This window comes from Pseudophryne corroboree, chromosome 2 (assembly GCF_028390025.1).
Source record: "Pseudophryne corroboree isolate aPseCor3 chromosome 2, aPseCor3.hap2, whole genome shotgun sequence".
Lineage (NCBI taxonomy): Eukaryota > Metazoa > Chordata > Amphibia > Anura > Myobatrachidae > Pseudophryne > Pseudophryne corroboree.
This window is the reverse complement of record NC_086445.1, coordinates 160,124,088-160,138,971: the sequence shown is the minus strand read 5'-3', so window position 1 is coordinate 160,138,971 and position 14,884 is coordinate 160,124,088. Positions and strand designations below refer to the sequence as shown.

At 42.4% G+C, this 14,884-nt stretch overlaps 2 long non-coding RNA genes across 2 annotated transcripts in view; both read right to left on the bottom strand.

Annotated features, from left to right (window-relative positions):
* Positions 1-14,884, bottom strand: part of LOC135005187 (uncharacterized) — a 170,859-nt gene that overhangs the window by 91,553 nt on the left and 64,422 nt on the right. The gene's annotated exons all lie outside the window — the stretch shown is intronic.
* LOC135005176 (uncharacterized) lies at positions 12,098-13,811 on the bottom strand. Its single transcript, XR_010205829.1, has 3 exons — positions 13,724-13,811; positions 13,441-13,647; positions 12,098-12,871 (listed from the first exon to the last, which is right to left on the bottom strand). It is a non-coding gene; the product is annotated as an uncharacterized LOC135005176 (long non-coding RNA).

Below are 14,884 nucleotides of genomic sequence, written 5' to 3'. Positions count from 1 at the left end.
TGGAAAAACTCAGTTTTGTGAAGAAGTTGTGAAAACTGCCCTGACAAAGGTCTCTAAATAACCTTCTTGCCCCACACTCCTGTATTCACTGTATTCACTCCTTCTTCCTATCAGACTCCCCACCTCTCTCCCAAAACTCAAATGGGCTCTTAGAGGCCATGTCTTTGGGCCTCATTCAGACCCGATCACACGCTAGCTTTTTTTGCAGCGGTGCGATCGGGTCTGAACTGTGCATGCGTATGCACTGCAATGCGCAGGCGTGTCGGATGCCGGCGACAGGGATCACCGGGCAGCGACGGATTTTACGAAAAAAGCGATCGCACCGGCAATCGCAATAAGATTGACAGGAAGAGGCCGTTCGTGGGTGGCAACTGACCGTTTTTTAAGGAGTGTCCGGGAGAACACAGGTGTGCCCAGCTGTTTGGAAGGAGAGCTTCTAACGTCAGCATCGGTCCGGATCGTCGCAGCGGCTGAGTAAGTTCTGGGCTGTTCAGAGACTGCACAAACTTTTGTTTGTGCAGCTCTCTGCACATCCGTTCGCACCCCTGCACAGCGATTACCCCCTCCCTCTGTAGGCGGCGATTACCTGGTCACAGCAGTGCAAAAATCGCCTGCTTGCAACCAGGTCTGAATGAGGGCCTTTTTTCCATGCCTGTGAGCTCTGTTTCCATATAACCCCTTTGTGAATTACCCTTCTATGTCATCCATCTTTGATTGCTATTTTCCTACAGATTGTAAACTCAGAACTCCCATGAGCAGAGTCCTCTTCCCTCATGCACTCTTTCTTTCTTCATCCTTCGACATCATCTCTACTCCTGGTATTGTTTTTGCAATCAATAGATCTGAACCTGTCTGCTGCACCCATCAAATAAAGTACTGCTTTTATTGAAAATTGAGTTATTAAAGATATGCGCAGACCCGCGTGTTTTGTTTGTGGTTTTGCCAAAACCACCCTGAAGTGTTTTGGTACAGATTTGGATTTGGTTTTGAATCATGTAATTTGAACCCGTTTTTTGTTCCTACAGTATTATTAACATCAATAACATTCATTTCCAGTCAGTTCTGACCACACTCTCCTGTGTGAAGGTACGCCTGAAATCACAAGGGAAGGACTTACAAGCAATCCAAAACCCAAGATTCTGATTTTAAATCAAAGTTCCAAACCAAGGGAAGCTCCAAATCGGGACTCGGTTCAACACGTATCCCCTAATGGGATCCGAGCCGGGTCTCGGTTTCACTCGATATCCTAAACTTGGGTGAGTTTGGGTTTCTAAAAAAACTGAACGGCACATCTCTAGTTACTATAATTTATATATTGTTTATATCCTTTTATGTCTGTACCGTACTTTTGTATGCATTTATACAGCGCTGTAGTCCCCTTGGAGGGCATTATAAATAATGACTAATGATGCTCAATGACAGTAACTTATTGACCTCTTCTAAAACTTACTAAACAAACTTAATCCACCTTAATCTACTGTAATCACTAGACTCATTTCGGTGTAGGCTGCATGATATTCCTTTTTCATGCACGCCAATAAATGTTTGTTTAAAGCTATTAAAGATTACCATCTCATTCTACTTTGTAACAAAACCCACACAGATACGATCTTCGTCAGTAATTGTTGTAAGACGAGACAATGTTCCAGATAAAAGCAGAAAAATAGCTTTTTACATACGCAAATTAGCAAAACTACATTGAATAATTCCTTGTTTGTAATTGTAAATGCCTGTCACGGATTCCTTTTGTTATGCTGAGCTGACTGCAGGCTGGAACATACTTTGAAATGGCCTCTGAAGATGGAAATTGACTGTTGCTGGGTGAGTGAATCAGTCAGACATAAGCTACTGTACTATTGCTGGTCTTTAGTGGTTTATAACTTCGTACCTGCACATTCAGACTTACATGCAGCACATTCAGAATAACTGTTTCTCCATATTTGCATTCCTTCCTAACACAGGATGTTCAAGATTCTATTTCCTGTCTGTGCCTCTAAAGACGTAATTACTGAAGTCATAACATCCACGCTGTCCACACTTATCTTTCCCAGGCAGCCGCATATATCTGTCAACCCAAATTTGACCTTACACCCAGGCAACAGTTCCACTGGACTTTCAAGAGAATCTGTCAGCAGTGTCATGCATAGTCATACATTAAGCACAGCTTCTGTGAATAGTGGTTAGTCCTGAGTATAACATAGGCAGAAGTTTGTCTATAGTTATATAATCAATCATCCTTCATTTTCAACCTTATTATTGACCTGATCAAGTTTAATACTCTCTGCAGTATTGTTGAAACAAACCTCCCAACACTGGAGGTGTTAGCAGTGTGTTGGAGGAGGAGTGGTTATGGCACACAGGGGTGTGCGGTTACACCAACCCCTGGTGGGCATGTCTCCTGGGGGGCGTGTTTAAAGAAAAGTCCTATTATTTGTGCTGCACTCTATGTAGATACCTGCGTCCAGAGTGCTGTAATGCATCACCTCCCAACCATAGGCGTTTCTATAATGGGTGCAGTGTGTACGGTGCACACGGGTCCTGGGTTCTGGGGGCCTACACCGCACACACTGCACCCATATATTATACTTACCACTCCAGCAGTGGCGGCACTCCAGTGCGGGCATAAATCACTCAGAAAATGGCCACCGCCCATGCGCACTGGAGATGTCCCCGGGAACAAGGCATAGACGCCATGTCTATGACCTGTGCATGCGCAGTAGACTCTGGAATTATGTCAGAGTCTACTTGCTGCCGGGGAGGAGGGGGACCACTACGAAGGTTGCACGCGGGTCCTCTCATCTCTTAAATGCCCCTGCTCCCAACCCCCCTCCAACTGAATCGGGACAAATATCTTTTGACTCATTTTCCAGTGTGTAAGTGTAAATGCCCCAACCAGTAAGAATGTTCAAGTGTTGAAATTTGTATACATCCGTGGTTCCCAAACTTTTTTGAATCATGGCGCCCTAGAGTATCAGCATTTTCTCCACAGCACCCCTAGGCCAAACTGAACAAAAACGTAAAGTAAATTGTGTTTGTATTCTACTCTTTTTCGCAAGTGAATTCCAGTAGAACCCATCTCACCCAAATGTTAGTGACAAGTGATTTAGTGGTGACAGCTGCCACGGGCGCACTCCTGTGTATGGGCAAATGCATAATTAAATGCATCCAATATTTATTTTTATACTTTGATATATTAACCTTTATGTATATGATACACTAGCTTAATAATCTCTTATACAGTACATGTCAGCATTTTATAACATTGCAAGTGAGACCAATGAAAGGAAATTTGGGTGTTGTAGTCAGATAAGAATAATAAAAAAGGAAAAATAATGATAATAGTCTAAACAATTCTAAAAATGAAAAATGGGTCAGGGCACAGTTTATGAGATTGATATGGGAATTGTGCCCATGGTGCCAGAACCTAGCAACAGCCTGCCTTCATGGGCATTCATTCTAGTGATGGAAATAATAGATGGTTGTGTTACTTTATAAAATAAATATAAATGCGAAAGCCCTCACTAACTCACTCACTGACTCATCACTAATTCTCTTCCCAATATGTTAGGAAGCTGAAATTTAACACAGATATTTGTCAGGTGGGAAATAGGAAACTACGTAATTAGCATTTTAATACACCGTCCCTAAGGCGGAGATGGAGCATTGCAGGGCGTGGCTAAGAAACAGGGGTGTGCCGGCGCAAACGTGGCGGCGTGACTGGGGCGTGATCGGAGCCGCTGTGTGATGTCACAGGCAGCCACCATGATAAAAAAAATGGCGACAGGCCTCCTGCAGGCGCAGCCTGGCTGCGCCGGCAGGAGTCTTCCGTAATTGTAGCAATCAAGCAGAAATTGCGGTGCGATCGCAATTTCTGCTTGGTCCGGGGGAAGGGGTCGGCGGTCAGCATGCTGTGCAGCCTTGCCCTGCGATGTGCGGCACGCAGCATGCAATCACAAGGATTGCAAATTCTGCTACTTAGCAGAATTTGCTATCCTTACTGAATTAGGGGCCTAATTCAGACCTAATCGCAGCAGCAAATTTGTTAGCTAATGGGCAAAACCATGAAGGTCATTCAGACCTGATCGCTCGCTAGCATTTTTTTGTAGTACTGCCATCAGATAGTCGCCGCCTACAGGGGAATGTATTTTAGCTGTGCATGTGTGCTATCGCATGTGCAGCCGAGCGGTACAAAAAGATCTTGTGCAGTTTCTGAGTAGCCCAGGACTTACTCAGCCGCTGCGATCACTTCAGCCTGTCCGGGCCTGGAATTGACGTCAGACACCTGCCCTGCAAATGCTTGGACATGCCTGCGTTTATCCAACAACTCCAAGAAAACGGTCAGTTGCCACCCACAAACCCCTTCTTTCTGTCAATCTCCTTGCAATCGGCTGTGCGACTGGATCCTTCGTAAAACCCATCTCACAGTAATGATCCGCTTTGAACCTGTGCAACGCGCCTGTGCATTGCGGACATACGCATGTGCAGTTCTGACCTGAACGCAGCGCACCGAAAAAACCTAGCGTGCGATCAGGTCTGAATGACCCCCCATGTGCACTGCAGGGGAGGCAGATATAACATGTGCAGAGAGAGTTAGATTTGGGTGGGGTGTGTTCAAACTGAAATCTAAAATGCAGTGTAAAAAGAAAGCATCCAGTATTTACCTTGCACAAAAACAAAATAACCCACTCAAATCTAACTCTTTCTGCACATGTTATATCTGCCCCCCCCCCCCCCCCCCCCCAGCAGTGCATATGGTTTTGCCCATTAGCTAACACATTTGCTGCTGCAATCAGATCTCAATTAGGCCCATGGTTTTGCCCATTAGCTAACAAATTTGCTGCTGCGTTCAGGTCTGAATTAGGCCCTAGGTCCATTGCCCCAAACCTCCCAATATTTAGGCATACTAAATGGGGACTAAATAAGCCATGCCCCCTATCTCCCAAAACTCCAGCCCATTCCAACTGGAATAGTCCACTCCCCACTTCCACTCTTTCTGAGGTCTCAAATAAAGACTGTCTCACCCAAATCGTGACAGTTGGGAGATTGGGAGTCCTCATGGACTCTCATAGAGACACAGCTGCAATTGAGTTGTTATAACATAACTGTCCCAGTGTTTGAATCAGTCACACCACACAGTGCACTTCTGAAAAGTAAGTCCACCAAGTTCACCAAGATGTAATTTGGAATGTTTAGCTAAGCTCCTCCTTCCTAACATCGCAACTTTCTGCAGAGTGAGACTTTTTATTGGATGATGGAATGAGGTAGGCGGATTGAGATTGTCCACATACAGGGAAGATGTACTAAGGCTGGAGAGTGATAAAGTGGAGATAAAATACCACCCAATCAGCTCCTAACTGCCATGTTACAGGCTGTGTTTGAAAAGTGACAGTTAGTAGCTAATTGGCTGGTACTTTATCTCTATTCACTTTATCACTTTCCAAGGCTTAGTACATCTGCCCTCCAGTTTTGCAAAGCAGTAAAAGACTTGAAGGTAATTTATAGGGTTATGATTACTGAAATGAATAACAGGCGCAGAGAGTGCACTTTTTTATGTCTGTTCCTCGACGTGTAGACGGACGCAAAGACATTTTCATTATGTACTTACTTTATAAGGGGCATTTTGCATTACTCAGTTCCACTGCAGAAGAGAACCTGATGTCACTATACTTTTATGCTCAATTTAATGTACATAAACAAAGCTAAAACTAGCAGTATTTTATTGGACAAATGGTAAACTTTAATGCAATGAAAGGGATTTTTTTTACTATAAGCAACCATCAATTTAATGGCATGTTTAGATATTCTTTAACTATTTACACTCTAGACACACTAGAAATGCCCATCAATAGATGCATTTACAACATATAGGGGGAGATGTATCAAGACATGGAGATAGATCTAGTGGAGAAGTTGCCCAAACAAATCCATCATCTTCTAACTAATTTTTTTAACACAGTCTTTGAAATCACAGTTAGTTTCTGATTGGCTGTTTTCTGCAACCGCACCACTTTATCTCTCTCCAAGGCTTAATACAGTACATCTCCTCTTTATTGTCCAAACCTTCTGCTGTGAGTCCTTTGGAATATGCTTGAAGAATAGCTTGCCAGCCAATAATGTACTACCAATATAGCCTATGGTAAAACAACCCAGCACTTTTCAGAGTTACTTATTTTTAGTGATGACGCTGCTAAGAGAGTTATTTACATCTATACCGCACAGAGAACAATCTATCCTCGCCTAAATCATCTCCAAACTGTCAAGAATTCTTAATGTGGTTTTGTTGCATAATGTCTGCAGCATCTCCCAGCAGCCATACACGAGCCTCTCATTGCATATTTATCAGAAGTAGTTACTTGTGCTTACAAAAAGCCAGTGTCATGATGAAATTAAATATAAAGCGCGCATCTTGATGGAAAACAATTATGCTAATACCATTTATCACAGGAGCGGTGAATAATGTAGTACTAAAAGGAAAATTGTAAAGAGATTTTTGTCAAGGAAACGATGCCTAATGTGTTATCAAGACACCAACGATTCCTTAGAGCAGTCACTGATATTGGGCATTTTCAGATTATTCTCTATTGTTTTTAAAGTGCTGTAATGTGTATGAAAATAACATGCAGAGGATAAACTATGAACAATGTGTTCATTAACTTCAGGTATGTGTAGGATGCAAAAGTTATGCTGTATATTGTGCTTGTGGGTATATTTGCTGTGCAGAGGTTTTACAAGATTACAGTTATGTTATATATCATAGGGGGACATGTACTAAGCAGGCTGTAGAAAGCTACCCTGTAAATAAATTCCTCATCATTTATTTATCTAAGAAGATGACCTGGTGACCATGAGTCTCACCACCAGTGGTTGTAAACAACCTCATCTGTATTATACTTACTGTGCTGGACTTCTGTTTGCAAAACTTAACCCAATGCAAACTGGGGTAACACAGGTAACTAAGTACAGGTTACAGTGGCAAACGCAGGATTTCTAGAGGGGGGTTTCCAAATGTCAATCTCCCACTCTGCAGAACGTTTGAGCAAGTGCGGGATTCTGGGGGAGCGACAGAAGAACCTAGTACTGACCCTGGACATTAATATAAACATTGGTCTAGTTTTTAATTATACTCTGGATACTGTATGGAGTACAGTATTAATATTTATCACTATAGATGGTCTCTAGTATATACTGTATCAAACAAAGTGGTCAGGAAAAGCATAAACATACTGTACCATAATAAATAAATAAATTAATTAATACACAAATAGAATAGAACCAGTACTGCACACACTTTCCCACCTCGTGGTAAGGTCCTGTCTCTTTTTCCTGATACAGTAGCTACTGTCTGGTCCAGAGCACTGATTGAGGACTCAGATCCACACACACAGCAAACTTGGTAGAAGAAGCTGCTGCCACTGGGCATGTGCAGCAGACCTGTTCTGTCCCTTAAACTGCTTGATGTGGCGGCAGCTCTAGTAATCATATTATATACCATTGCTACTGTTGTCATAATGTGAGCCACTTGCCAAGAGGAGGGGGGTTTCCGTGCAACCAGAAACCCCCCCTACGTTTGCCTATGGGTTATGTTTACATCTAACTATGGGGGAGATGTACTAAGCAGTGATAAAAGTGGAGAAGTGAGCCAGTGGAGAAGCTGCCCATGGCAACCAATCAGATGCTCTGTATATGTTTAAAGTATGCAAATTATAAATGTTATGTCAGTGTTGATTGGTTGCCATGGGCAACTTCTCCACTGGCTCACTTCTTCACTTTTATCACTGCTTAGTACATCTCCCCCATAGTTAGATGTAAACATAACCTGTACATAGTTACCGGTGTTATCCCAGTTTGCATGGGGTTAAGTTTTGCAAACAGGAGTCCAGCACAGTAAGTATAATACAGATGAGGTTGTGTACAACCACTGATAGTGAGACTCATGGTCACCAGGTCATCTTCTTAGATAAATAAATGATGAGGAATTTATTTACAGGGTAGCTTTCTACAGTCTGTGGGGTATATTTACTAAGCTCCCGATTTTGACCGAGATGGTGTTTTTTCATCAAAGTGTCATCTCGGGAATTTACTAAACTCAAATCACGGCAGTGATGAGGGCATTCGTATTTTTATTACGGCTGTGTTGTAAAAATACGAATGAATACACCATCGGTCAAACGCGGCTGTTTAGGTATAGAACTCGGTCATTTACTATGCATTCGTATTTGAAATCTCTACCGAGAAAGAGCATTTGCGCTCGTAAAAAAATACAATTCGTAAAAAAACACGGGAAAAAAGTAGACCTGCTTTTGAGAAGCGTGTTTACATGTGTTCCGACTTAATCATTAATCACACCTGCATTTTTGGCCCTTTAAAAGGTGGGCCAGCACATTTGCCAAATCATTCACTCTGAAATGGCTGCTGCCGTGTGTAGCAGTGAATTTGGTTTTGCTGTGGGATTCCTGAGACTGCTCCATGAGGCTACAAGAAACCAGGGCCAGGAAAGTGAACATGGTCAGCAGGATGTACAGGTGCCACGGATGCTGCGCAGGCCTCGTTTTTTTAGGGGGCGTTTGAACTTAAACGCATTGGCCAATGGCCAGGTCATACAGATGTTCAGGCTAAATAGGACCAACATTTTCCGTCTGTATGACCTAGTCAAACTGGACCTAGATCCTGAGACAGCACGCTCTCGCTCTGTCTCAGGCCTGCACAAACTCCTGGCTGTGTTGCACTTTATGGCTACTGGCAGCTTTCAGGCTGTGACAGGCGATGTAATAGGAATCTCACAGCCCACCTTTTCAAAATATTTAAATCAGGTGAGGCAAACCATACATACTCCTCTATGGGCCATTTCTGTATTGTGTAATGTGAATTTATAACTGTTCAAATATACTAAGTGCTTAAGACACTCACCTTATATGTTTGACTGTACACTCAGGTTTTGGATGCATTTGAACCACACATAGATGCCTCTATCTGCTTCCCTACCCAGGAGTCTCAGTGCCATGCAGTCAGGGTAGCTTTCTATGACCTTGCTGGCATGCCAAATGTGCTGGGTTCCATAGATTGCACACACGTTGAGCTGAGACCACCTAGGGGCAGGCAATATATTTATATAAATAGACATTTTCGCCAATCAACTAATGTCCAGGTGGTTTGTGATGCAAAACTCAAAATTATGAGTGTTGTTGCGGGTTACCCTGGCGGCTGCCATGACTCCTTCATCCTCAGTCAGTCATCCCTCTTTGATAAATTTGAGGCTGGAGAAATGCCGGATGGCTGGCTGCTGGGTATGTACCAAGTATTTGTGTTTTATTTTGTGCTTACCTCATCCTGCATATTATGTTAGCACTGTGTTTGTGCATCAATGTTTTACAATGCTGCTAATCTCTGTTTTTCAGGTGATAGGGGTTATGGCTGCTACTCTTGGCTTCTGACTCCATTGTCCGCCTCTGATTCCCCTGCTGAACACAATTACAATCATGCACATAAGTCTATGCGGAATGTGATAGAACGATGTTTTGGTGTACTGAAATCAAGGTTTCGGTGTCTGGATAAGTCTGCCGGGCCTTTGTTGTATAGTCCCTTAAAGGTGACTAGGATTGTGTTCTGCTGCTGTTTTCTTCATAACATGTGTTTGCAGCAACATCTGCCACATGATGATGTTGATGAAGAAAACAGTCAGCAAGCAGAGGAGTTAGAAACATCTGGCGACACTGTGAGTACAGATATAGGGAGGCAGGTAAGGCAAGACATGATTTTGGCACATTTTAGTGGTAAGTAAATTTGCCTGTGTGCTTTGTATGAACAATTAAGGCACACCAATGTTTTTTCAGTAGTAATGTGGCTCTTGCTCCCTCTTGAGCTAGTCAGCTGAGTGTTCTTTATTTGCTTGATATGTGTTTATGTCTAACTGTTGGGTATCAGTTACTTAGTTAATTGTATAGCGATTTTGGGAAGTAATTATGTCTGTATAATGTTCAAAGTTTTTGAAACACATTCAAGGTAATGTTTGCCACAATACTACATAATAATTTAGTATGCACTAACAACCATTATTGTTTAGCCTATTGTTTGTGTTTGTTGACTTTCTTCTAAAGCTGTGTTTCAAATGTTACCTCATTAGCACAACATAATGGACATTTAGTATTGTGTGCCAATTAGCCATACATACATTGGGGTAAATTTACTAAGGTCCCGATTTTGACCGAGATGCCGTTTTTTCATCAAAGTGTCATCTCGGTAATTTACTAAACTCAAATCACGGCAGTGATGAGGGCATTCGTAATATTTGGAAGTCCTAGGAAAAAATCACGAATGAATACACCATCGGTCAAAACACGGCTGTTTAAGTATGAATCTCGGTCATTTACTAAGAAGTGCAAAGCAAAAAAAAACAAAACACTGCCGTGAAAAATTACAACTCGTAAAAAAGTGCTTAAAAAAAACAGACCTGCTTTTTTTATCCGTGATTGGATAGGCATGCACGGATCCATGAGATCCGTGCATGTATATCAGTGGGAAGGGGTGGGAAAGTGATTATTTTCTCATAAAAAATTGCCCTAAAGTGACGTCACCGCTGAGCAGAAAGTTCCCACCATTGGTTACAATGGAGCGCATAGGCGCTACATTGTAACACTGCCGTGTGCCGCCTGTCACTCAGTACAGGAGCACACAGCCGATCAGGAGAGTGCTACAACGTGGCGCTCCCTGATTGGCTGAAGAAACCCACTTAGACAGAAGTCAGAGTGGGTTTCTGGCATTCGGGGAAAGGAGTCCCATGTGAAAACATGGGGCCCCTTTCAGTTCGTGGCTCGGGTATCCGTTTTGTTATTTTATTCAAGTACCTGGATTACAAATGGTTGCCCCGAGGACCCTGGGACCCTGGATCTGGTGAGTAGAATTTATTCAACAGGTACCCCTTGGATTCTACTGGAGAAGAGGACCGACCTGCGTGTGAACATAAGGTAAGTATGTATGTATGTTTGTGTGCATGTATGTAATAAATCTTTACTTTCAAGGTGTGTGTGTCTTGTCTTTTTTTGGGTATTTTTTTAGTAATAGTACTACAGGTACCAGCGGGCCCGTTTTTCCGCTGCATGCTGGTACTTGTGGTTCTCCAAGTACCAGCATGTGGGGGAGGCTTGCTGGGCCTTGTAGTACTGCTACTAAAAACAATATCTTTTCATTTTCAAAAAAGGCTATCAGCCCCCCATCCGCAGCCAATTGGATGGGGGGGACAGCCTCGGGCTTCACCCCTGGCCCTTGGGTGGCTGGGGGGGGACCCCTTGATTGAAGGGGTCCCGTCTCCTCCACGGTACCCCGGCCAGGGGTGACTAGTTGGATTTTTGATGCCACGGCCGCAGGGCACTATATAAAAGTGACCCCCGGCTGTGGCATTATCTGTCCAGCTAGTGGAGCCCGGTGCTGGTTTTAAAAATACGGGGGACCCCTACTCTTTTTGTCCCTCGTATTTTTGGAACCAGGACCAGGCGCAGAGCCCGATGCTGGTTGCTTAAATATGGGGGAACCCCTGTCATTTTTTCACCCATATTTCTGCAACCAGGATCGGCTCAAAGAGCCCGAGGCTGGTTATGCTTAGGAGGGGGGACCCCACGCAATTTTTTTTTTATTTTACACTGTTTAATTTAAAAAAAAAAAAAAAAATGAACCCCAGCACGGATCACACAGATCCGGCCGAGATTCATTTTTAAAAAGTCGGCAGTGTTTTGCTAATCACTGCCGTAAAAAAAAAAAAAAAATACGAATGACATCGACATCGGAACAAAAGAAAAACCCAAATACGACAGCTTAGTAAATTAGTCGTAATAAATTCAAAAAGTTGCAGTTTTACACTTTCGATGTCATTCGTGATTGAACTTTGACCTGAAACGGGAAAATACGAATCTTAGTAAATTTACCCCATTGACTAACACCAACCTTACAAAATTTTTGACACATAATTATGGCTGTGATGTGGTAAACGTTCATGTTAGTAATGATGCTAGAATATTCCCAACACATGTGAGTGTTAACTCTAAGAAATTTGCTCTTACACTGACAGTTTTTTACACATAACACATTGCACATCAATCACTTTTCACATTTATTACTGTACAACATGTGTTTTCATTACAAATAACTGCTATTGTGTAGACCTAGTTTTGTCAACAATGTGTATCCAGCTGCAGGGTGGACTATTTCTTAGGCTGTTCTTTGGTGGCTGACGTGGGTTTGGTTTGGGCAGTGGAGCGGGTTCGGCTGGATCTTCGAACTGGTGAGGAAATTGGGGTCTGTGTAGGTGTGTTGGTTCCTGAGCTGGAACCTTGTTGGTGTTGTGCCAACAAATTAATATTTTGGCTGAGGTTTGCCAGGGTTGCGGTAAGTTGTGTTGTGGCTGTTGTGTTGTTGTCTATGATGCGATACATGGTTTCTGATATAATTTGATTACTTTGAATTAACTGAATGAGGGCCTGTTGATGTCGGTGTTGCTCATCCATTATGCGCTGAAAGGTAACAAAAGTTGGCTATTATCTGCTCTCATCTGCTCCATACTGTTTGCGACTCTGCATAGCTGGACATTGAGCCTGCTTGTGTTTCTACACAGTCTCGGTAGATGATGGGGCAGACAGGCTAGGTATTGGGTGTGTGTGCGTAGGCAAACAATATTCTGTGCCTGTTGTTGGTTCCATGTTGACCAAAAGGATGGCTCATGTTGGTGGGGTTGTTTGGCTCAATTGTGGGTGTGGTGACATTTGAGGTGGCGGGGTACTTTCCTGAGGCGTGCTTGGTTGGTGAACATCTATTGCTTGCAGTTGGATGGTGTATGTTTCCTGTTCAGATTCCTGCTGGGCTTCCGGGGGCATGATGTCTGGTTCTGTATGGGGTTTAAGGGGACAACATTTAAGTGTTTTTGTAAATTATGTTGGTTTTGATATTTAGTTTAACTTTCTAGACTTGTTTGTCAAACATTTTTCTTTAGCAAATTAGGATGTTCACCTAGACTCGTATACACAATCAAAAAGTCAAATTGTGATGGTTTTTATGTTGTCAAAAATGACTTCCAAACAAAAGTGGACACATGTTTGACAAATAACACACTTACGAAACAAACAGACAGAGGTATAAAGTTTACACCATGAAAAAAAGTGATTTGTCACCCGCCATATCGTACAACCATTAAAATATAAAACAGTAAATGACAATATGAATTCTATCACCATTGTGAAAGGGTGTGAAACTACCTGAAGCTCAATATTTTACTATTTAAAAAAAAAAAAAAAAACTACTGTAAGGCGCAAGAGAACACGTTATTTTTTATTTAAAAAAAAAATAATAGTTTTTGAATTTAAAAATTTTGCAAGCCATGTGCTTGCTGCTGTGGATAAGTACTATGATTATTACATTTTTTGGCTGATGTGTAATTTGTGTTTTGTGTTTACTCACCAGACAGCTGAGGGGAATGTGGACCCTGTGATTGAGTACTCTCCAAAATGTGTTCTGGTGGCTGAGGCAACACAGTAGAAATACGACGTGGGTGTGTGCTTAATGCTGGTGCGTCGTCAGGATGACGTCTCTTGCTAGGCCTGCTCGTGTGGCTGCCAGACCCCTGTGAAGGACGTCTTTGTGGACTGTGATGCGATGTTGAAGTTCCTATGGATTATTGCAAACATTAGACTTATTTTTTTTTTTGTGGTGGACACATTAACAGGTGTCGTTTTTGCGTTACCTGTATCGCCAGCATCCACAGCTCTTGACAGTGTTGCTTGTGTTCTGGAAGTGGAGGCTTGCTTTCGTACTGTAAAAATGATACATTGGTGTTTATGACCTTTCATTACAGTGTGTACTTTTGTAAGCAGCAACATTTAGTGATGTGGACATATGATTACCATTATGGGTACAGTTTCTAACAATAAATTTTGAAACAATGGTTTGGTTCATTTTTTGTAAACAGACTAATGTGGTTCCATTTCCAAAGACATAAACATAGCCAAGTAGTCTAATTTTCCAGGGCCAACAGCTGAATATACACACATGTATTAACATATATTTTACATTATTACATTTATGAGTATTTTTAAATAAAAAAAAAAAAAAAAAACGAAAATAAATTATAACATTTTAAAAAAAATCCAATACTTAGCCATCTACACTAACATATTGGCCACAAAGACAAGTAAAAAACAGCAGACATTAAACAAAATTCACAAAAAAAAACAATACTACCTAACACCTCACTATACAAACACAAAAGATATTAAAAACACACAGAAAAAGATAATCAATATAGAACATAAAAATATACTAATTAATACAATATCATTTTAAAAATACTAATTAGACATAAACACATATGCAGATATAATAGATTAGTAAAAATACACTCACCATCAGGCCTAGGACGATCCGAATCCCGCACATTAGTCGCACCAACAACTTCATGCTGAATAAGGGTCCGCACAGGTTCCTCCCACTCCCGATAAGACGCTATAAAGGGATGGCCACCCCCTGTTTGCCTGGCTGACTTAGCCTCCTTTGCCATCTTGGCCTTGACACGGCGCTTGATGTCGTAGAATCTCTTCCGACACGTGTCCTCGGTCCTCTTCACCACACCCTCACTGTTTACTGCCGCTACTACCTTCCCCCACAGAACAGTTTTCCTGCGCGAAGGCACCTTGCCCGCATCACGCCCAAACAGCTGGCGATGATGGCGCATCAACTCATGCACCAAAGCCATATTTTCCGCAAAGCTAAATTTAACATTTCTGCCCGTCTTGGTAGTGGTGCGTGGCTGCGGAGCAACACCACCATCACTGTCACTATCACTCAAGGCCACAACAGCAACCTCACCCTCCTCCACCTCACTAACCTCCTCCCCCTCACTCACCTC